This window comes from Rhinopithecus bieti, unplaced genomic scaffold (genome assembly GCF_001698545.2).
Source record: "Rhinopithecus bieti isolate Rb0 unplaced genomic scaffold, ASM169854v2 scaffold_2453, whole genome shotgun sequence".
Lineage (NCBI taxonomy): Eukaryota > Metazoa > Chordata > Mammalia > Primates > Cercopithecidae > Rhinopithecus > Rhinopithecus bieti.
The window spans coordinates 6,060,216-6,083,468 of NW_016804447.1; the positions used below are offsets into that span (position 1 = coordinate 6,060,216).

At 42.8% G+C, this 23,253-nt stretch overlaps 1 protein-coding gene and 1 pseudogene across 1 annotated transcript in view; one reads left to right on the forward strand and one right to left on the reverse strand.

Annotated features, from left to right (window-relative positions):
* The window catches only part of TMCC3 (transmembrane and coiled-coil domain family 3), a 48,606-nt gene that overhangs the window by 18,650 nt on the left and 6,703 nt on the right, over positions 1–23,253 (reverse strand). The gene's annotated exons all lie outside the window — the stretch shown is intronic.
* On the forward strand, positions 2,880–3,186 carry LOC108527244 (U6 snRNA-associated Sm-like protein LSm3 pseudogene; annotated as a pseudogene).

A 23,253-nucleotide genomic window follows, 5' to 3' on the forward strand; every position in this document is an offset into this window, starting at 1 on the left:
CTGGCAGCGGAGACATTTCCACTGTCACCCCAATGCTCTGGAACAAAGGCTGAGGAAAAGCTGAGTCCCGGACAGACGTCAAAATCTAACCCTGCGCCACCTCTGCAATCAACCAGGCCTCCAGTACAACACACCAAGCTAGCTCACCTTACTCACTAGACGCAGGCACAGCAACTTGGTCATGACCAGCATGGCTTGGACACACTGTGCAGGATTCATGGAAGGCTGTCTCCCAACAGACTCTGTATTAACCCGCTAAAGCTCCAGAGGGAGATGAACCAAAAGGGAAGGGTACCAACACAGAGGCATGCCACTCAACCCTCCATCAAACAGAACTAGAATGGGGGCCTCCTGTGGACCCCGGAACGACAGGGACGGTGGCAGGGGTGAGTCCTCTGAGGTTCTGGAGGCCACAGAGTAGCCAGAATGTGTAGGGATGCAGAGCTATCAGAACAATGTGACAGATGACAACTGCCTGCTTAGTCTCAAGGCTAAATATAATGAACCTTTGCTTAAAGAAAGGCTGTTTGAGCCTCAGGCATTGTAAGAAAAGGGTCAGATCCTTCAAATGGGCTGGCATTTCCAAGGCAACAGGTATTCCCAAGTACATGGGAGTGAAGATTTATGCACAGGTCCACAAGGACCTGCATGTTCAATACTTGAAGGCTTTTACAAGTCTTCATGGCCTTGGTATGTAAGTCAGTATCACTGACATTTTTAACTATTAATCATTTTAGCTGAACTCTATTTCAGGTCTAGAGACTAGGCAAACCTTGTTCAACCCACGACCCAGCATGGCTTTGAATGCAGCCCAACACAAATTCGTAAACTTTTTAAAATCAGTATGAGACTTTTTGTTTGTTTTTTGAGACAGTCTCACCCCGTCACCCAGGTTGGAGTGCAGTGGTGGAATCTCAGCTCACTGCAACCTCTGCCTCCTGGGTTCGAGTGATTCTCCTGCCTCAGCCTCCCGAGTAGCTGGAACTAAGGCACACGCCACCACACCCAGCTAATTTTTGTATTTTTAGTAGAGATGGAGTTTCACAATGTTGGCCAGGCTGGTCTTGAACTCCTGACCTCAGCTGATCCGCCCGCATTGGCCTCCCAAACTGCTGGGATTGCAGGTGTTAGCGACCACACTTAGCCAGTATGATACTTTTGTTTTTTTAACCTCATCAGCTATTGTCAGTGTTAGTGTATTTTATGTGTTGCCCAAGACAGTTCTTCTTATTCCAGTGTAGCTCAGGGATGCTAAAAGATTGGAAACCCCTGGTCTAGGCTGCTCCTACGATATGCCACCCAGAATGTGCTAGGCTTTGCCATCGTATTAAAGTCAAAATCTCAGTGGCTATAAAAGAAAAGGCTTATTCCGTGCAAATGCTAAAAAGTTTGCTGTGAGTCAGTGGGGAGACCCAGGTTACAGTGGGGCCTCTACCATCTGGACATTCTCTAAAAGAGACACTTTCTCCACTCATTACACTGACCCTACCTAACTTCTAGGGCACAGGGAAGTATAATCCTATTACAAGCCCAGGAGGTAAAATATGTTAGTGACACGTGTAGTACCTTTCTTAATTGTTAAAAACTCTCTGAGGTAGGTTCTACTATTATTACTATTTTATAAACTAGTCACAGAGAAGTTAAGTAAATTGCCTGGGGGCACACAGCCAGTAACCGGCAGAGCCAGGCTGGAAATTCAGGCTGTCTGTCTCCAGTGCCTACCTGCCTAACAATGACTGAATACTTTTATTGTGAGTCAGGCACTGCGCTAAAGACTTTTTTATGCATTCATATATTCTTCACACCAAGGCTTTTATGAAAAACCCAAGGCTTGTAAAGGGTATGTTTCTTGAAGTCCATGAATAATAAATAGCTTAGGTGGGGCTCAACTCAGGTTTATGAAATATGCAAGACTTAGCAAGATTTGTACCAGCTCAGCCCCAGATCCTGTGAGAACCTCTGTAATGCCCTTAACATGGTCATCCATTGTATGGATAATCTGGGCTTGGTTTAGACTACTCTGTCAGAAAATTCTCCCTCAGGCTGAACTTGAAATAATCATGGATGTAACTTTGTGTCCACAGCACTGGTGTAGCTTCCTGGAGCCACACCAATCAGGTTTGATACGGTCTATAAAATCCGCTTTTTTTTTTTTTTTTTTTTTTTTTTTTTTGAGACAGAGTCTCTCTCTGCCACCCAGGCTGGAGTGCAGTGTTGCGATCTCGGGTCACTGCAACCTCCGATGTTTAAGCAGTTCCCCTGTCTCCGCCTCTCGAGAAGCTGGGATTACAGGTGAGTCCCACCACGCCCAGCTAAATTTTTTTTTTTTTTTTTGGAAGAGACGGGCTTTCACCATGTTGGCCAGGCTGGTCCTGAACTCCTGGCTTCAAGTGATCCACTTGGGTCCCTATTCTAAAACATAAACAGTGATTTGGTCCAAATAACTTTATGAAGATAAAAAAAAAAGCTTACTGCTAGTATTGGAACAATGCCTACGCACTTATAATCACTAAGAGAGAGAATGAAATAAAAGCAGAAGATAAAAATAAAAGACAAAGGACCTCTGGAGAAAGAACCCCTGTCCCTAAGGGCCTAGGGAGTGAGGGGTTCATACCTGCCCACGTGGGAAAAGGCAAACAGCAGAAAAACCCTGATCTGCCTAGAGGGAAGGGAGGGTGCCCTTCTCTATACTGGCTGATACAGCTGGGAGACTGAGGTACTGCTCAGCATGGCCCCACAGCGGGGTACCTTTGTGTGTTCTCCCAAAAGAACAGGAGCTTTTCTATCAGAAACTAGAAGGGTTGTGTCCTCATGCTTCCAGAGACTGGAGTTGCTCGCGTGTTCTCGCGAGAGGCGGGAGAGGGCGCAGGGTTTGAAGCATGTCAGACGATGCGGACCAGCAACAAACTACCAACACTGGAGAGGAGCCCCTGGAGGTTATTGGGCTCAGCCTAGATGAGCGAGTTTATGTGCAAATGAGAAATGACTGAGAGCTTCAAAGTAGAGCACATGCTTATGATCAACATTTAAATATGATCTTGGAAGATGAGGAAGAAACTGTGACTACTATAAAAATTGATGAAGAAACATATGAAGAGATATATAAATCAAGGAAGCAGAATATTCCAATGCTGTTTGTCCAGGGAGATGGTTGTGCTGGCTGCCCCTCCACTAACAGTTGGCTGAAACAATTTGTCCTGTATGGAAAATAGGAGACTTTGTAGAGTACCCTTTCTAAATGTGTAAGACATTCAAAAGAGAAACCTGCATACATTCTGATATTAAGAAATAATTCTGGGGATTCTCCCACTCCTGAAATGAATTGATTTGCAGATAATTCACAACTTCTTAAGCTAAATGGCATTTTAATTTTTCTAAAGCTCTTCCAATAAATAATGACCATCAAGATGCAGAGCTCTTTTTCAGGACTTGTCTTGCTCTATTATTCTCACAATTTCTGATTTTTTTTCTTTAAATTAAAATTGGTATTTCCTCGTAAGAAGAAGAAGAAAAAAGAAATACATAAGATACAGTGGCTGGGTGCGGTGGCTCACACCTGTAATCTCAGCATTTTGGGAGGGGAGACTGCTTGAGCCCAGGAGTTCGAAACCAGCCTGGACAACATGATGAAACCCTGTCTCTACCAAAAGAAACAAACAAACCCAAAATTAGCCAGGCATGGTGGCATGACTTGTAATCCTGACTACTTGGGAGGTTGAGGCAGGAGTGTCAGGAGCCTGGGAGACGGAGGTTGCAGTGAACACGAATCGCGCCACTGCACTCCAGCCTGGCAGCCTGGGCAACACAGGGAGACCCTGTCTCTAAATATATACATATGACATCACTAGTCCATCTCCCTCTTGCTATCCTGGGGTCACATTTGACATGCACTTGCAAAATGTCTAGTCAGAGTCAGTGAACACGGAACCCAGGGAAGCTAACTGAACCACCGGATCCCCGCATCCTTGCTAACAGAGCTAACCTATACTGGAAAAATAACTCCAGAGGCTGGATAAGGCTCCTTGTCATCTGTTACCAGAAACATATTAATACCTTCATGGGACACCTACACAGAATATTCAATACCTACATGTGCTAGAAGAAAGCTGCACTTTCCCCATGGTGTACTGGAGAGAAAAAATCTTAAGGATCTTCATATGGTATCCAGAAGGACATTTTATTAGGAGAGTGTCTTAGTATAGTGTTTATTCTAATTTGTTTAGACAAGGAACATTTCCTTTCATAGTTCAAGTTTGACAATAGCACACTCCGGACTTTAAATAAGTGCACCGTGTACGGCACGGGAACTGAGTCAATAGTTTTGCCATAAAGGTTTTATTCCTCCCATCCCCCCTTCTTCCTTTCTTGGCATCACTGACAAAAGAAATTCTGTAGCCTCAAGAATTCTATTTCTGGCCAGGCGCAGTGGCTCACATTTGTAATCTAAGTACTTTGGGAGGCTGAGGCAGGTGGACCACTTGAGGTCAGGAGTTCGAGATCAGCCTGGCCAACATAGTGAAGCCCTGTCTCTACTAAAAATGCAAAAAAAAAAAAAGAGCTGGGCATGGTGGCAGGTGCCTGTAATCCCAGCTACTCGGGAGGCTGAGGCAGGAGAATCACTTGGACCCCGGAGGCAGAGGCTGTAGTGAGCCAAGATTGCGCCACTGCATTCGAGCCTGGACAACAGGCTCCAGCTTAAAAAAAAAAAAAAAAAAAAAAAAAAAAAATCGATTTCCTGAGAGCAGGTAAAGTAAAATCTCATTACCCTGGAATTAGGGATCATTCGGAACAGGAGCTAGAATACATATATCTTTGATGGCCCAATCCTTTCTCCAGACACTGCAAATTAATAGTGTAAAGGAGATTAGGCAGTGTTTAAGATTCTCAAAAACAAAATCTTCAAGCATCCTCAAGCACTCACAAACACTTGATACTGTAATTAGAAATAATTATCTTCAGCCAGGCGCGGTGGCTCACGCCTGTAATCCCAACACTTTGGGAGGCCGAGGTGGGCAGATCACCTGAGTTCAGGAGTTCCAGACAAGCCTGGCCAACATGGCAAAACCCCGTCTCTAATAAAAACACAAAAATTAGTCGGGCATGGTGGCAGGCACCTGTAATTCCAGCTAATCAAAAGGCTGAGGCAGGAGAATTGCTTGAACCTGGGAGGTGGAGGTTGCAGCGAGCAGAGATCGCACCACTACACTCCAGCCTGAGTGACAGAGCAAGACTCTGTCTCAAAAGAAAAAAGGAAAAAAAAAAAAAAAAAAAAAAAAGAGCCAGGCATGGTGGCAGGTGCCTATAATCCCAGCTACTCAGGAGGCCGAGGCAGGAAAATCACCTGGACCCTGGAGGCAGAGGTTGCAGTGAGCCAAGACTATGCCACTGCATTCAAGCCTGGACAACAGGCTCCATCTCAAAAAAAAAAAAAAGAAGAAGAAGAAGAAGAATTCTATTTCCTGAGAGCAGGTAAAGTAAAATCTTGTTACTCTGAAATTAGGGATCATTTGGAACAGGGGCTAGAATACACATATCTTTAATGGCCCAATCCTTTCTCCAGACACTGCAAATTAATAGTATAAAGGAGATTAGGCAGTGTTTAAGATTCTCAAAAACAAATTCTTCAAGCATCCTCAAGCACTCACAAACACTTGATACTGTAATTAGAAATAATTATCTTCTCATTAAGCCTCTATCAGGCAACAGTGGTAATCTACTTTGAGTTACATGCACTTAAAAAATGTATCTTTCTTCAAAATAGCTTATAAATCACACTTCCAATAAATACAAACTAACCCTTTACAAAATTAGTCTGACCTGGTAAAGATTTCTACGTACTAAATCTACGTAAGAATTAAATTAAAGGGAGAGAAAGGCCAGATTCAGCAAGAATGTCCTTTGAGAAGTAGAAGGGAAAGCTATGGTGATAAAAATAGACCTACCTTAAATGAGCACCAATTGCAGGGCAAGGACAGCCACAGTCCCTGGGGAGGAAACTGTGGAGAGATATGAGGCAATACCCAAAAAAGGCAACTTCTAAGAGAAGCAGGGAGTCTGGGGGACCCCGTGTACCTTGAAAACGAGCAAGTTTGGGAAAGGGAAGTGTGCATTTAATATCTGCCCCTTACCTCTCCAGGCCTGGGAACTAAGAACCATGTCTTTTAAATTAAATACACACACACACAGAGAGAGAGAGAGAGAGAGAGAGAGAGAGAGAGAGAGAGAGAGAGAGAGAGAGAGAGAGAAGGTCTCTCACTCTGTCACCCAGGCTGGAGTGCAATGATGCAATCACTAGCTCACTGCAACCTTCAACTCCTGGGCTCAAGCTATCCTCTCGCCTTAGCCTCCTAAAGTGTTGGATTACAGGCGTGAGCCACTGTGTCTGGTAGAACCAGGCCTAATTTTAGGACTAAATACACAACAAATGTCCACTGAAGCTTTTAGTTCCTAACTCAGAAGAGAAGGAGAAAAGGGGTGAGCAAGAGCTGCTGGGCACTAAACTTAAGGTCTTTTGGGGGGCAGTTCTGGAAAATTTCCCATCCATGCTTGTTCATTCCCATAGGTTTCTGGCAGTGTCTGTCAGTAAAACCTCCCCAGGAAGAGGGGAAGCCAGGAAGGAAAGGGATGTGGGAATACCACGTTTACTCCGGGAGAACCGCCCCCAGGAAAAACGAGTCTCTGAGGCCCTTAGAGAACAGAGAAAAGAGGCCAAGCCTGGGAGCAGAGGGTCTGCCTACTGCCGTGCCCTGGCGGCCCAGTCTTCTCCATTTCCCATCACATTCATTCACCACCTCACTTACCCCTAAAACACGCAGGGTGGGTCTTCTTGGAAGGGACCTGTACTTTGTGTAAGTTTCTAAACAACAGTTACAAATCCAGCACCTGTCTTGCAGAGTCTTTTGGCATCTCCAGCCTGAACGAGCTCTATCAGACCATGCTGTGTTCACTATAGGTACCCTGCACAAGAGGGAAAGTAATTTGTTTCCTAGAGTATAGTTTCCTAGATAAATAAGTGAATATAACAAGGGTGTGCAGTATTATCTATCAGATAACAATAATTGTTTCCCTTTTTGCCTTGGATGCTAGGAAATTTAGAATCAAACTTAGAGTAACTCAGTTAGATCTGGTGATCAGCCTATTTGTTTTCCCCTCCTTTTTTGACTTTTGGATATTAGCATTACTCTAACTGTATCTTCCATGTGTCTTAATCTTAGTGGAAAGAGGTGGGTATACTTTAACCTGCTTATTAAGAGGCTAGGTATGTCATCTTGCCTGGAGATGAACACTATACCAGCACTCCTATGTTTCATAGGGGGAATGTGGTCAAACATACCCAGCTCATGAACCTGCACCACTGCTTCCCCATCCCCATTCCTAGGGCATCCAGAGAAAGCCACATAATGGTCACAAATTGGCTCATGTCCTTTGAAAAGCTGCTATGTAAGACTAAGCCAGGAAATAGTGTTTGGTACTGGAGCCCCAAAGTGCATTCCCAAAGCATATGCAAGCCTCATAATTAAATTATTCTCTGAGGGTGAGGGTTTCATTTATTTTTGGTAGTATAACAAATACTGGGGGGAAAAACATATATACTGGATGATTTGCAGTATAGAATTTTCTTACAAATGGATCAGACTACTACTAGCTATCAGACAAGGCTTAGAAACAAGTAGCTTTTCAAGAGTAGAAGAAAAACCGATCAACAGTCATTTCTTTCCCTTTGCAATGCTGAAGCTAATTTTGCGCAGTTTTATTTTTCTTATATAAGCCAGCAGTATCATCACCAAATGGCAATTAGAACTAAAAAGCTGCCTTTAGTTGTATCAAAATAATATAGCATTCCACTTAAATAAAAAAAAAGTTCATGATAAGTACATTCAATCAATATTTTGGTACAGCATTTATTTCTGGCATGGAAAAACAGCCTTACTTTGAAGTTGTGCTCGGCCTTCAAATGAGGCCATCAATATAAAAACTCTGATTTCCCTGAGTTGAATAAAATCATCTTTTCAAAAGATAAATCAGATTATACCCTGTTCTTTCCCAAAGATCTTTAATGTTCCCTAAAGTGTGAAATACTTAACAAAGAATTTAAGGCTCTCTTGATCAGGGTTCTATCCTAGTCATTTTCCAGCAGATCCATCCACCATGATGTTTTAAGCACATTTATGTACAGCCCCTAGGGTAAGGCTGGACCTTTATATACACCCTCCTTTAAGCCTCCTATCTCCATGTCATTAGCTCTGCCTTGCAGATTTGAAAGTGGGAGGCATCAAAAAGTTATGGTGACAGCTAAGAAGACACAGAGCCAGGATTTGTACCAAAGTCTAGTTTTTAACCTCCATCTTATTCCATGTGTGTGACGAGCCAGTCACACCTGAACACTGCATGCACTTTGCTCTTTCTGTGTTTGTTCCTCACCCTAGCTTGGTCTCCTTCCCAATTCACCTTTCAAGGACCAAGTCAAACATGTCTCTTTCACAAAGGTTCTCCCACCCCCACGCCCAGCTAGTATTGACTGCTTCCTTTGTGCTTCCCCCTATTTGCACTGATTCCTCATACAGTGCTTATTTTTCTAGGTATGACATGTGTTTGAATAACACATTTGTTTCTCCAACATTTGGATGCCTCCTTGGAGAGAAGGATCATCTATCATCTACTAGGCCACCTGTGTCTGCTCCACACTCTTTCCTCAATAGGACCTTAGTTCTTATTAACTGAATCAGTTGTTGATTAGCAGCCAACTAGGGCAGCCAGTTGTTTAGGGACAAGTGGCTGCCCTAGTTGTTTACATTTGCTCAGCTGTTTGCAATGAGATCAAGAAGAACCTGCAACTGAGGTTGTGTTGGGTTGCTTTCAAAACAGACCAGACTGTGAATGGTTCATGGCTTGTGACACATGTGAGAGGTCAAATATGAAACTGATGTGTTTCATGGCTCTTCACTGCTCCAAGCAGAATATAGGTGATCACTTACCAAATGATAAATATTGCCAGGTATGGTGGCTCATGCCTATAATCCCAGCACTTTGGGAGGCAGAGGCAGGAAAATCACTTGAGCCCAGGAGTTTGAGACCAGCCTGGGCAACATAGTAAGTCCCTGTCCCTGTTAAAAAAAAAAAAAATGAGCCAGGCATGGTGGCATGCCTGTAGTCCCAGCTACTCAGGAGGCTGAGATAGGAGGACTGACTGAGCCCAGGAGTTTCAGGCTGCAGTGAACTATGATTGCTCCCTTGCACTCCAGCCTGGACGACAAAGCCAGATTCTGTCTCTAAGAAAGAAAAGAAAAGAAAAGAAAAAAATAATTAAGATCTCCCACTTTCAGAATATGCAGGTGTGATCCTTTCCTCCCTAAGGGACCTTTTCCCTGGGGGGACCATTGTAACTGTGGCAGACAGCTCAGGTGCCTCCTCCTTTGGACACACCCATATGTTCTGACTCAATCCACTATTTGTGATGGCATAAGGAAGCAGTCTTAAATAATTTCTCAGGCCAGGTGCAGTGGATCACGCCCGTAATCCCAGCACTCTGGGAGGAGGCGGGTGGATCACCTGAGGTCAGGAGTTTGAGACCAGCCTAGTCCAACATGGTGAAACCCCGTCTCTACTGAAAATACAAAAACTAGCCAGGTGTGGTGGTATATGCCTATAATCCCAGCTACCCAAGGGGGCTGAGGCAGGAGAATCGCTTGAACCTGGGAGGCGGAGGTTGCAGTGAGCCAAGATCGCGCCACTGCACTCCAGCCTGGACGACAGAGCAAGACTCTGTCTCAAAAAGTAAATAAATAAATAAATAATAAAAATAAAATAATTTCTCTAATGCAGCAGCAAGGTTCTGAAATGTAGTTTCTTGTCCCTTAGGAAATCACAATTTGATAGAACAGGAACACAGAAATGAAGGACTCCTTTCACCCTCCAAAGTCCAAGAAGGCAACGACTTGTTTAAAGGACACAAGCAGGCCTCAAGAAGAATGGCTCAAGAGAGGACAGAATCTTGCCGGGATCATTCAAGTTTATCAGAAAAGAGAAGCCACCAGTTACTAAGGACTCATCAGCATCAAATAATTTTCTAAATGGTTTTGGCACCTTATTTTATTTTTCCTTTCAAGAATCTGATATTAGAATTAAAACTCCCATCTTCTCAGAAAAGTGACTCAAAGCTAGTAAGTGGCAGAGCTGTGTGATTCCTTCCAGTGCAGGTGCACCTGGCTCCAGGAATATCCTACCTTTTCTTGAGCTCTGTGTATGCCAAACCATTTACCCTACATATANCAAATAATTTTCTAAATGGTTTTGGCACCTTATTTTATTTTCCTTTCAAGAATCTGATATTAGAATTAAAACTCCCATCTTCTCAGAAAAGTGACTCAAAGCTAGTAAGTGGCAGAGCTGTGTGATTCCTTCCAGTGCAGGTGCACCTGGCTCCAGGAATATCCTACCTTTTCTTGAGCTCTGTGTATGCCAAACCATTTACCCTACATATACCTGTTTCCTATAACCCCTAAAACCCCTCAAATCTACTTAGTTTACTCAAACCATTGTGTTACCATTAAATACTGCAAATGTGAAAAATATGTATGATAGAGAAACCAGAAGAGCAGATACAGACTCCTTTAGACTCCTTGGTGCCACAGGGCAATTACTGGAGATGTTCTCAATTTGACATTCATAAACAGGAAAGAAACGAGCTTCAATCCCAAGATACCTTGCATAATAAAAAATGTGGGTAACTTCTGTTTTACCCACTACCAAAGATCCTCAAGGCCGGCTTATACATAAACTCTCTCTTTGGCTAAAGCTCCGGCAGGTTCTACAGTCATTAAATGCTCTGCTATCAATAAGAGGAGGCTTTCTTCTCCCACAGCCACAGACGTTTAAAGGCTCCAAAGATTCGTGTTTCAGGCAGAGAACAGTCCTCCTCTAAGATCATACTGTTTTGTGATCTGAGATAAAAGAAATGACAAAAAAAAAAAAAAAAAAAAAAAAAGAACAGTGGACTGTGATTTTAAAGATAAACACTGTACCATGACCCTTCTTAGAACTACTAAGTCTATATTTGGGTTGGCTGTATTTCCAAAACACAGGCAACAGACTTCCAGGACCCACCCACAACACTCGCAGCAACCAGGCAGCTCAGACCTCATGGGAAAGCTCTGATTCCACAGCCATGTATCCTAAATAAAGGTTTGCTTCCAGGGTGGTAGCACAAGCTAGTGGTTCAAGGCACAGATTTCAGAGCCAGACTGCCTAGGTTCAGCATTGCCATGTGAATTACCTCATCTTGGGCAAGTTACTTTCTCTATGCCTTAATTTTCTCATCTGTAAAATGAGGACGGCAGTATCTACTAGTTCACAGTGTGACTGTGAGGATTACAGGAATTCATGATAGGGTCTTGTACAGAGTAAATGCTATAAGTGTTGGCCATGGTTTATCAAACCTAACATACCCCAGATAGGCGGGTTCTTCAGAAGACTCCAGAGCCAAGAACAGTGATGCTGCTGTCACCATCATTAAGCTCTTTCAACAGAAGCCGATCATTGTCCCCATTGCCCTCACATGCATGGAGTGTTTGTGTGCACACAAACTGCTGCTTGTCTATGCATCTTGCAGCAGAAAGGAGGGTGGAGAGTGGAGAACAGGATCTCAAATTCATACCAGGAGGTCCCGTAAGAATCAAGTTTCAATGAACCTGAACAGGAAAGACAATTTTTAAAAGATACCGCCCCCCTCCCCACACAAAAGCCTAAGATACTGCTTTACAGTCTTACCTAGTATTTAATTTGACTTGTATAAAGGTACCTTACGTAAAATCACTAAACTTTACATTCTCAACAGCCAGTTCTCAACGTTTCTATAATTGTCACGAGTCTTCTATGTTGCTATTTTCAGTAAAACTAGGACTCTGAAGTAAGACCCTCAAGACAGATGTCTAACATTTTCCACCTCCAAGTCTTTAGGCAAAACAAGAGAAAATCGTATTAGAAACGCATATCTAATGATTATAACTTGCTACTTCCTCTAAAAAGCCTCCTTAGCCTACTTTTTGAGAGTATTATGGCATGGCCAGGCACAGTGGCATGTGCCTGTGGCCCCAGCTATGCAGGAAGCTGAGCAGGAGGATTGTTTGAGCCCAAGAGTTGGAGGCCAGCCTGGGTAACACAGCAAGACCCCATCTCTAAAAAAAGGAGGGGTGGGGGGAGAGAGAGAGAAAATGAATGAATGAATATGAATTATGCTTGGAAGCTTGTTTTTACAGATACTATATTGGGGGTTTGGGGACTGGGTTATACTTAATTCCATGACCTTAGGTGTAAACAGCATAATTATTTTATCGATGTTCTCGCTCCTTCATCTCTTCTTTATAACTGTCACCTGTTTTGTTTTGTTTTGTTTTGTTTCATTTTTTGGCTTGGTAGTTTCTCTCCAGATTGACCCTTCCTTGCTATCCTCAGGGCCATCTATCTTAATCCACATCCTCATTTCCTATCTCACCTATAGCAAGGGCAACAATTTAACTGGGTTTCCTTGTTTTCAGTGTTCTACTCCTTCCATCTAGTCTATAGGAAGTCATTACACTGATCTTCTAAACTCCCACTTCCATCACATGAAAACACTGCTTAAGATGCTCAATGATTCTTCCTTCAGTAAGGAGATTGGATTCCTTCCCTTGCTAGTACTTAAGCCCTGAGTAAATTTTTCCTATTCAACTTCCAATGTCTTCCTCCTTCCGTCATCATCCACCAAACAGATCTCAGCACCGTGGTACATGAACACATTTCTGGACTCTGTTTCACCTCAACACTTACACCATTCCCTTCTGGACACAGCATCTCAAGGCCTCTGTCATATCCAAATCCTACCATTCTTCAAGATCTCTTCCATGAGGCCTTTCCAAAGGACTTCTTCTCCTTCCTGATCCATTCTGGCTCTTTTTTTTTTTTTTTTTTTTTTTTTTGAGATGGAGTCTTGCTCTGTCGCTGGGGCTGGAGTGCAGTGGCCGGATCTCAGCTCACTGCAAGCTCCGCCTCCTGGGTTCACGCCATTCTCCTGCCTCAGCCTCCGGAGTAGCTGGGACTACAGGCGCCCGCCACCTCGCCCGGCTAGGTTTTTTTTTTGTAATTTTAGTAGAGACGGGGGTTTCACCGTGTTAGCCAGGATGGTCTCGATCTCCTGACCTCATGATCCGCCCGTCTCGGCCTCCCAAAGTGCTGGGATTACAGGCTTGAGCCACCGCGCCCAGCCATTCTGGCTCTTACGTTTACTGTTAGATGGGTCCCTCCTTGTTTTATCATCTTTGCTGGGTTTTTACTAGTTACTGAAAGCATTCACTTTCTTAGGTGCCATACAACACTCAGCACAGAATGCGCAGTATCACTGAGCAGCAAATACCTATATACCAACCCAATTTCTCTACACTGTAACAAATTCTGAATGAGCTGTCCAAGAAAGAAATACATGTTTCCCAATATATACATACATATGTATGTGCATGTACATGCACACACCTAATTAAAACACAAGTTTTGTAAAATACTACTTATCTTTACTACACACAATGTAACTGTATTTACAGTTACCTAATTTTCTGGACAACTGAATATTAGAAATTATAATTACTTTTGTTAATTTTATTATGTAGAAATAGTCCTTGTTTGCAGATACACATTAGAAACAAAGTGCCCTGGCTGGACTTGGTGGCTCATGCCTGTAATCCCAGCACTTTGGGAGGCTGAGGCGGGCAGATCACTTGAGGCCAGGCGTTCGAGACCAGCCTGGCCAACATGGTGATAGCCCATCTCTACTAAAAATACAAAAATTAGCTGGGCTTAATGGTAGATGCCTGTAATCCCAGCTACTCAGGGGGGGTGCTGAGGCATGACAATCACTTGAACCTGGGAGGCGGAGACTGCAGTGAGCCAAGATCGTGCCACTACACTCACTACACTCCAGCCTGGGCAACAGAGCAAGGCTCTGTCTCAAAAAACAAAAAAGAAGGCTGGGTGCAGTAGCTCATGCTGTAATCCCAACACTGTGGGGGGGCCGAGGTGGGTGGATCACATGAGGTCCTCGGTGGATCACATGAGGTCAGAAGTTCGAGACCAGCCTGGCTAACCCCACCTCTCCTAAAAAATTGGCTGAGCATGGTGGTGTGCACCTGTAATCCCAGCTAATTGGGGAGGCTGAGGCAGGAGAATCACTTGAACCTGGGAGGCAGAGGTTGCAGTGAACCAAGATTACGCCTCTGAACTCCAGCCTGGGTGATCTGATCTCAAAAAATAAAAAAATAAAATAAAGAAAAGAAAAAAGAAACAAAGTACCCTGATGTCTGCATATCACTTACTTTTAACAGGTTACAAACACAAAGAAAATAAGAACACTTTAAACTGTTGAATCTGGGTAAGGTAGATGACTATCTGCTGTGATGTTCCTTCTGCATTTCCATATAAGTATATAAAGTGATAGTTGGTACTCATCAAATTTATTTCATGACCATAATCCTGTTTGAAAAACAGTGCTTTATAATTAGAAAAAAGACAAGCCACTTGTCCCTATGTTTGTTAATCATACTTAAGGAAGTCTCTTACATTCTGAAGAATGTTCTGTGGTTACTTCCCGGCCAATAAAGGATTTAATGTTCCATTGCTGAGTCTACTAATCTCTCCTTCAAAATCCTTTCTATGAAACTTCCTGTGAATCATTACGACCTTAGCAGAAAGGTATAAGATTAGGGATTGGTTTTTCACTTGCAGAGATCACAGATTCAGAACTTACCCTAAGACCTCCTGTACCGAGAACAATCCTTGTGGTTTTCACAAGGCTTTAAAAGAACTAAATGTAGGAACATCAAAAGTTCAAGACAGTGCGCTAAAACTGAAAGTGCCATAGCAAACATGTGCACTGGTTACATTTTCCCCTTCCTTTTAAGAATAGGTTTTAATAAAAGATGAAGTTCCATGAACAGTCAGTAACATCTCATTTAATTGACACTAAGGGAAGTATTCTAGATGAGTGAAAGAAATTTGTGGATAACTGAAACTCCAAGTCTTGCTAATTAGAGATTTCTACATTTTCTTCTTTCTTTTAATTTCTTTTAGAGACAAGGTCTTGCTCTGTTGCCCAGGCTGGCTTCGAACTCCTGGGCTCAAGTGATCTTCCTTCCTCTGCATCCCAAGTAACTGAGGCTACGGGCAGGCACCACCATGCCCAGGTGGATTTCTACATTTCCAAGATTGCTTTCCTGTTAACTTCGGACATCCACCTAATCAAGTTTGAATTGTGACACAGCAACAGTGACAAGAAGACAGCTGAACTCGATCACTCGGGGCACTTGGGATCAAATGAACCTTAGGTCTCGTGAAGAAGCAAGGTGGCTGAACTCTGCAAACCCTAAGGGCCTTGCAGCTCTTATATGCAGCAGTTCTGTTACTACCAGGTCTGTAAGGCTGGCACCACACACGCAAAATGCCAATAGTCTTGTTAATAAAATTATTAGCACAGACCAACTAACACAAACTGAATATTACTCTTTATAATGAATCTTACTTTTTATTTTTTTGAGACAGAGTCTTGCTGTGTCACCCAGGCTGGAGTGCAGTGGTGCGATCTCAGTTCACTGCAACCTCCGCCTCCAAGGCTCAAGTGATTCTCATGCCTCAGCTTCCCGAGTAGCTGGGATTACAGACGTGCACCACCACGCCTGGCTAATTTTTGTATTTTTAGTAGAGATAAGGTTTTGCCGTCTTGGCCACGGTGGTCTTGAACTCCTGGTCTCATGTGATCTGCCTGCCTTGGTCTCCCAAAATGCTGGAATTATAGGCATGAGCCATCCTGCCTGGCCCTTTATAATGAATCTTATTTACCAAAATAAAATTTAAGCAACAAGTTGTTAAAAACCATATGCAACAAGAGGAATGAACAACTGTTTAACAAACAACCCAGACAAATCTCATGTGTGTAATACTTAATGAAAGAAGTCACACACAAAAATGTGATGCTGGGAGGCCAAGATGGGCGGATCATGAGGTCAGGAGATCGAGACCATCCTGGCTAATGCAGTGAAACCCTGTCTCTACTAAAAAATACAAAAAACTAGACGGGCGAGGTGGCGGGCGCCTGTAGTCAGTCCCAGCTACTCGGGAGGCTGAGGCAGGAGAATGGCGTAAACCCGGGAGGCGGAGCTTGCAGTAAGCTGAGATCTGGCCACTGCGCTCCAGCCTGAGCGACAGAGCGAGACTCCGTCTCAAAAAAAAAAAAAAAAAAAAAATGTGATGCTGTGTGATTAGCATGCTACAGAGGTGAGAAGAGTGGTTACCGTTTGCGGGGAAGTAGGGGTAGGGAGAATGATTTACCAGGAGGTGGCACCAGGGAGCAGTGGGGCGCCGACAACATTGATTCAGGTGGCAGTTACTCAGGGCATATACATAGGTAACAATTATCCAACTGTACATTTAAGATGTATGTACTTTACTGTAAGTGAAACCTCAAAAAAGTAAAATATAAGATGCAAAAAAACATAAATAACAAAAACGCAGGAGCTGTCAAAACTATTATCTTTATAGCACCTATAACACTATAAATACACAATGAATAAATGTTAATGTACAGTATTGCTCAATTCTAGCAGGAAAAAAAAACTTAAATTTCATTAGCATGTCAACCTGTAATGCATTTTGTCAGCTCTTTAACATTTTTAAAGTTTCCCAAACTTTCATGACACTGTCTCATAAATATTTGTTTTTAGAATGTAAAAGAGCCAGTGAAAAAGAGCAGAAATCCACATGGTGTACTAGCAAGGCATTAATATCTATGGTTTAACTGAATACATAAGATTTAGATACAAAAATATGCAATTTAGAATTCTGCAAAATGCAGCAAAATCCTAATACCATGTTGATCCAGATTGCTAATGCCTCGTTTTATTACATAATAGTCATTTAGAAAGCCAATGTTTCTCAATGAGGCTGAATTTAACTAAAAGCACACAAAGTACAATTAAGGCTTGCTTACTTAGACCAAATTGTCTTTATGATAGCTAATGGAACTGATTAACTGAGGTTGCAAACCAAGCCCCCTGAAACACAGAACTGCTACTTGAAAATGTTTTTCTGGGCATCTTTTGTGAACTGAGTAGGGTGTTGAAAGAACTGGAGCCCGAGAAATATGATAAGCTCTGCCCTAAGAGGTCACTGTTGGGGCAGGGAGGCACACAGAATTAAAAAATGTAACAAGGCCAGGCACAGTGGCTTACACCTGTAATCCCAGCACTCTGGGAGGCCGAGGCAGGAGGACTGCTTGAGCCCAGCAGTTTGAGACCAGCTAGGGTAAAATAGTGAGACCCCATCTCTACAAAAAAAAAAAAAAAAAAAAAAAAAAAAGCTGTGTGTGGTAGTGTCTGTGGTCCTAGCTACTCGAGAGGCTGAGGTGGGAGGATTTCTTGAACCTAAGAGGTTGAGGCTGCAGGGCCATGACTGTGCCACTGTACTTCTTCAGCCTAGGTGACAGAGTGAGACTTCATCTCAAAAAAAAAAAAAAAAAAAAAAAGGAACGAGTACTATAGGAACCAAGGGGAGGAAATAAGTAAGCAGGGGGCTTCAGTGAGAAGCTTCTGAGAAGGTGATAATTGGCTTAGAGGTGGCTCAAAAATCTGCTGAGAGCCTAGCAAGGTGCACATTGTATCTGCAGAAGGAAAAACTGGAACATGTACTTAGGAAACTAAAAGTTGGATTATCTAAAATTGAGAATGGCTAAATGGGTCATTCTAAATCAAGGCATGATTGAGGGCTGGGGCAAAAAAGAGGTGTATGGCAAAGATTCCTAAAGGGAGGAGGCACAAGGCTCAGAAGAACATAGACAACCTGCAACAGGCTCTGCAAGTCATGCGAGGCTCGACACCTGACCATGCAGACAAGGGGAAGCCGGTGATTTTAAAGCAGGTGGCATTTTTATAATCATGAAAATAAAATACTGAGAAACAGAGACTTTGGAATATCAAAAAGAAAAGGAGCCTTATCTTAAATACAGATACTGTTTAGGTTCTTATTAATTTTTAAAAATATAGCACTGTAAAACTATACTGTATAGAGGGATTTTGGATTTAGTTTATGTCACATAAGAATGGTTCATTCATGAATCTGTGTAATTGGTCATGACATGCATATACACTTGTTGCATACCAACATTAAGTGAGCCTCTGTCTGGGATGCTGGGTTCATGTAATTTGGACTTTTTTTTTTTTCTTAAGCATCATTTGAAGCCAAGGATAGCTGAGTTCTTACCTAAAAGAACACTGTCCATTACATATGGAAAATCAGGCATTTTACCTCATAAATACATGATTTATAATTTATTCCATCTCCACTCATCTCTCTTCTACAGGCTCAATACTAATTGAACTCCAATTATTATCACAGCCTTGGTACTTTCCATCAGGGGGCTAAAGAAGAGCAAAGTGTTCACCTATGATGAACAAAATGGCAGGACTTAAAGATGATTTCCTGAAGAGTGCAATGCCTTCTGTCTGTTATGGACTGAAAAGAGAAATCCCTCAATGTACACAGCAAATCATATTCCTCTCACTCTAAGCCATACTTATGAAGATATCCCAGATTCTCCTGAATGCAGGAAAGTGCCACGGTTACACCTATCTACTCCACTGAACCAGGTACTATGACTACAATTATATGTGGAAAAAAAAATCCAAATGAGTTTAGTAACAGAAATACCAAACAAACAAACAAGTATGTGTGTAGGGGGTGGATAGAAGGCAGTCTCGAAAGTGTCAAAGCTAGATGCTTTTTTTCTCTTTACTAGGAATTGCAATCAACCAAACCATGGGTCTATACCTGACCTAGAGCCTTAACAATGCAACAAGACTGTGAGAACTCTCACTCAGGGACACCTGCTCTTAGCCTATTATGGAACTACTGCCTGTGTGCAGAAGTATCATTTGGAAACATGAATTTTATGCCCAAAGGGTGAAATGCCCAAGAAGCTTTACTCATGCCAAGTTCCCTAAGAATCATGGGGCTTCCTTTTGCCTTGGGGAAGGAGGTAAACTTTTTTTTACTCTTTTTTTTTTTTTAGACAGTCTTGCTCTGTCACCCAGGCTGGAGTGCAGTGGGGCGATCTCAGCTCACTGCAACCTCTGCCTCCCAGGTTCAAGCCATTCTCCTGTCTCAGTCTCCTGAGTATGTGGGACTATAGGTACACACCACCATGCCTGGCTAATTTTGAATTTTAGTAGAGATGGTTATTGGGGAACCAGCCCCAATATTTCAACATAGATTCTTTCTGTCTTCCCTAAGTCGGCCGGTCTGAGAAATAAAAAGTACAAAAAGAGAAATTTTACAGCTGGCCCTCCAGGGGTGACATCACATATTGGTAGGACCGTGATGACCCTGAGCTGCAAAACCAGCAAGTTTTTATTAGGGATTTTAAAAGGGGAGGGGGTGTATGAACAGGGAGTAGGTCACAAAGATCACACGCTTCAAAGGGCAATAAAGATCACAAGGCAAAGGCAAAATTAGAATTACTGAGGAGGGTCTATGTCCTGCTGTGCACGTATTGTCTCGATAAACATCTTAACAGGAAACAGGGTTTGAGAGCAGAGAACTGGTCTGACCAAAGTTTACCAGGCTGGAATTTCCTAATCCTAGTAAGCCTGAGGGTACTGCAGACCAGGGGGTATTTCAGTCCTTATATCAACTGCATAAGACAGACACTCCCGGGACGGCCATTTATAGACCTCCCTCCAGGAATGCATTCCTTCCCCAGGGTATTCCTTGCTCAGAAAAGAATTCAGCAATATCCTCTTACTTGCACGTCCTTTTATAGGCTCTGTGCAAGAAGAAAAATATGGCTCTATTCTGCCCTGCCCGACCCTGCAGGCAGTCAGACCTTATGGTTATTTTCCCTTGTTCCCTGAAAATCACTGTTATTTTGTTCTTTTTCAAGGTGCACTGATTTCACATTGTTCAAACACACGTTTTACAATCTATTTGTACAATAGTGGTCCTGAGGTGACACACATTCTCAGCTTACGAAGATAACAGGATTAAGAGATTAAAGTAAAGACAGGCATAAGAAATTACCAGAGCATTATTAGATAAGTAATAAATGTCCATGAAATCATCACAATCTATGTTCAGAGATTGCAGTAAAGACAGGCTAAGAAATTATAACAGTATTAATTTTGGGAACTGATAAATGTCCATGAAATCTTCACAATTTATGTTCTTCTGCCATGGTTCCAGCCAGTCCCTCCATTTGGGGTCCCTGACTTCCCGCAACAGACAGGGTTTCACCATATTGGCCAGATTGATCTTGAACTCCTGACCTGAAGTGATCTGCCCACCTCGGCCTCCCAAAGTGCTGGGATTACAGGCATGAGCCAATGTGCCCAGCCTGAAAGAAGGTGAACTTAACAAGATGCCAAGGATTGCTAACTACATAACAGTATTTACAATGTGGTATACTTGATTAATCTGACTCAGTCCACCTACCTTAATCAGCATTTCGAAATGTTAGGGGACCATCTGTTTACAATTCATGAACTGAGAACATTATGAAGTCTCTCATTCAGCTCAGGATATCACCCTGAACTTGATGAACTAAAATTTATTTGATTTCTATACTTTAATGACTCTGATGTCATTCATTGCTTTCAATGTTATGACTGATGTTTTATTAATAAGGCCATTGTAAATACATCTGTAAGTACCACAATCTCTGTGTCAGAGAAACACTTTGCTTGATTGCTTTTCTTCCTGGATAAACATGTAGTGAACAATCAGTGAATATATACTTCATATTACAGGATTGACTCAAAGAGTTCAATAATATCTAATCAGAGGCAAGGGTATGTTTATTTTATTAAGGGACACATCTTTCAAAGGAATCAAACTTCATATACAAACAGAGGTAAAGTGATAAGCGTAATTAGACAATAATTAAAAGACAAACAGATTTGGGTAACATCATTATTTTCCACTTATATAGCATCTTTCATCAAAAATGTCAATAAATCTTTCCAACTGTTCTTGTTCCCACCTAGGATATGATGATCTGAAAGTCTTACACATCTGTTCTGAATTTCACACTCCATAACTGACAGCTATTCAGTCTTTGGGACTCATCATTCAATCTCCCCTCTGCCTTGCCTCCCACATCAGACCCTTCTGCTCCTTCCAACACCTGACACCTGCCTGGTCTAGATCTGTCACACAGCACACCTGGACCATGCAACAATCTAACTCCTCTCTCTCCAGGTTGATCCTCTCAGTGGTCACCACCATAGGTTGGCTACAGGATGAGGTTTAAACTCCTGAAGCCAGAAGTCAAAGTCTTCATTATCTTGACTCAAACCTGTCTCTGTCCAGATCCTGTACTCTCAGCCTCTTAGCGGGCCACCCAGGTGAACTCTGTCCAGCTCGAGCAGAGCATGCCAAGGTCATTTGACCCTTTATTCAGGAGTCACTTCACCCTTTATTCAGGAGTGCCACATGCATGGAGGCTTTACCACGCCTTCCACTGCTGCCATCTACTCTGTCCCTCTACGTGCACATCAGCACGACAGATGTTTAACACATTTTATTTCTAGTTCTCACCTCAATTATGCTAGTTATGCTCAATGTATCAAATATATCAAGGAATTTGGGTTGGGGACTGTGGCCCATACCTGTAATCCCAGCACTCTGGCTTGAGCCCAGGAGTTCGAGACGAGCCTGAGCAACTAAGCCAGACCACCCCTGATGCCCTCCAATCTCTACAAAAAATTTAAAAATTAGCTGGGTGTGGTGGCATGCACCTGTAGTCTCAGCTACACAGGAGGTTGAGGCAGGAAGATCCCTTGAGCCCAGGAGTTCGACGTTGCAGTGAACTATGATCACACCACTGCACTCCAGCCTGGGTGACAGCGTGAGACTCTTGTCTCAAAAATAAGAAAAAGAAAAAAGAAGTCAAAGAATTTGACAAGGTCACAAACTAGGGAGTAGCAAGCCACGGTTTGAACCCAGGTGTGATTCAACAGCCTGTGTTCTTTCTAAAGCCCCAGGCATCCTCATCCCCAGCTTCCTATTTACCAAAACCTAGGGGTTCCTTCAGAGTCTGCTCAATTTCACCTCTCCCACACAGTCACTTCTGAGCACCCCAAATCCAGTTATCAGTGGTTACTCAGGACTCCTGCTGCTCTCACCTCATATTCTTAGAAACTTGATTTTTTTGCAGCCCCAGAGCCTCATATTAATAGTCTCTTGAACACAGCAGGCACTCAACTATCTTAACTGAGTCATTTTGCTACTTTCATATTTTTCCTATGGGTAAAATTACATAACAGGTAAGATAACTTCAGTAACTGAATAAAATCAGTTTCAATAATAAGGGCACATCTATGGTCTCCTAAACTAAGAACAAAGGGCAGGACTAATTAAACGGCTTAAAGATATCAAAGACCCAATCTCTCTCCATTTTTTCACACTATCCTCGGGCCACTGCTTCTCCTCACATGGAGGCAAGAGAGCTACTGTAGTTCTAGGAATCACATGTAGACAGTTTCCGGCTATAGATGAGGATCCTTATCTTCTTTCATATTTTATTAGGAAGGAAAACATTTTCCAGAAGCTCCTCAGTAGATTTCCCCCGGGGTCCCTTTGAGCAGGGCTGAGTCCCATGTCCACGCCCTAGTTGCAAGTGAGGCTGGGGAGGCAGCAGATACCATTTTCAGCCTCCACTCCAGGAACAGGCTCTGCCAGCCAGGGAGAAAGGGAAGGAAAGGGGTATTTGGAAAGGCACTCCATAGGGTTTGCAAACACCACCTCGAATGGGTACTATGCAGCAAGACGCTCTGTATAAGGAAAACTCCCCCGTCCAAATAGATTATTATTAGAAAGGCTTGCTAATCAGGTTAAAAACTAATAATCCTGTTACCATAGAGTGTCTTTGCACTGGAGGTAGCAGAGAAGAGAATCAGAACCTTCTTTAGCCACCAAATGTAAATACATTCCTCTTCCCCAGTGTTTTGGTTACATATCATAATCTCCTTCACCATCATGGTCACCACAAGGAAAGAAGGGCTAGCAAGAAAAAAACATCTAGCCTTTTTGGGCTTCCGTATAGTTCTGAAAACATCTTAAGGCAGGCAAAAAAAATTTTTGTTCAAGAGATTTAAAGAACAGAAATGGAGAGGAAAATATTTACAGGCCGGGCGCGGTGGCTCAAGCCTGTAATCCCAGCACTTTGGGAGGCCGAGATGGGCGGAT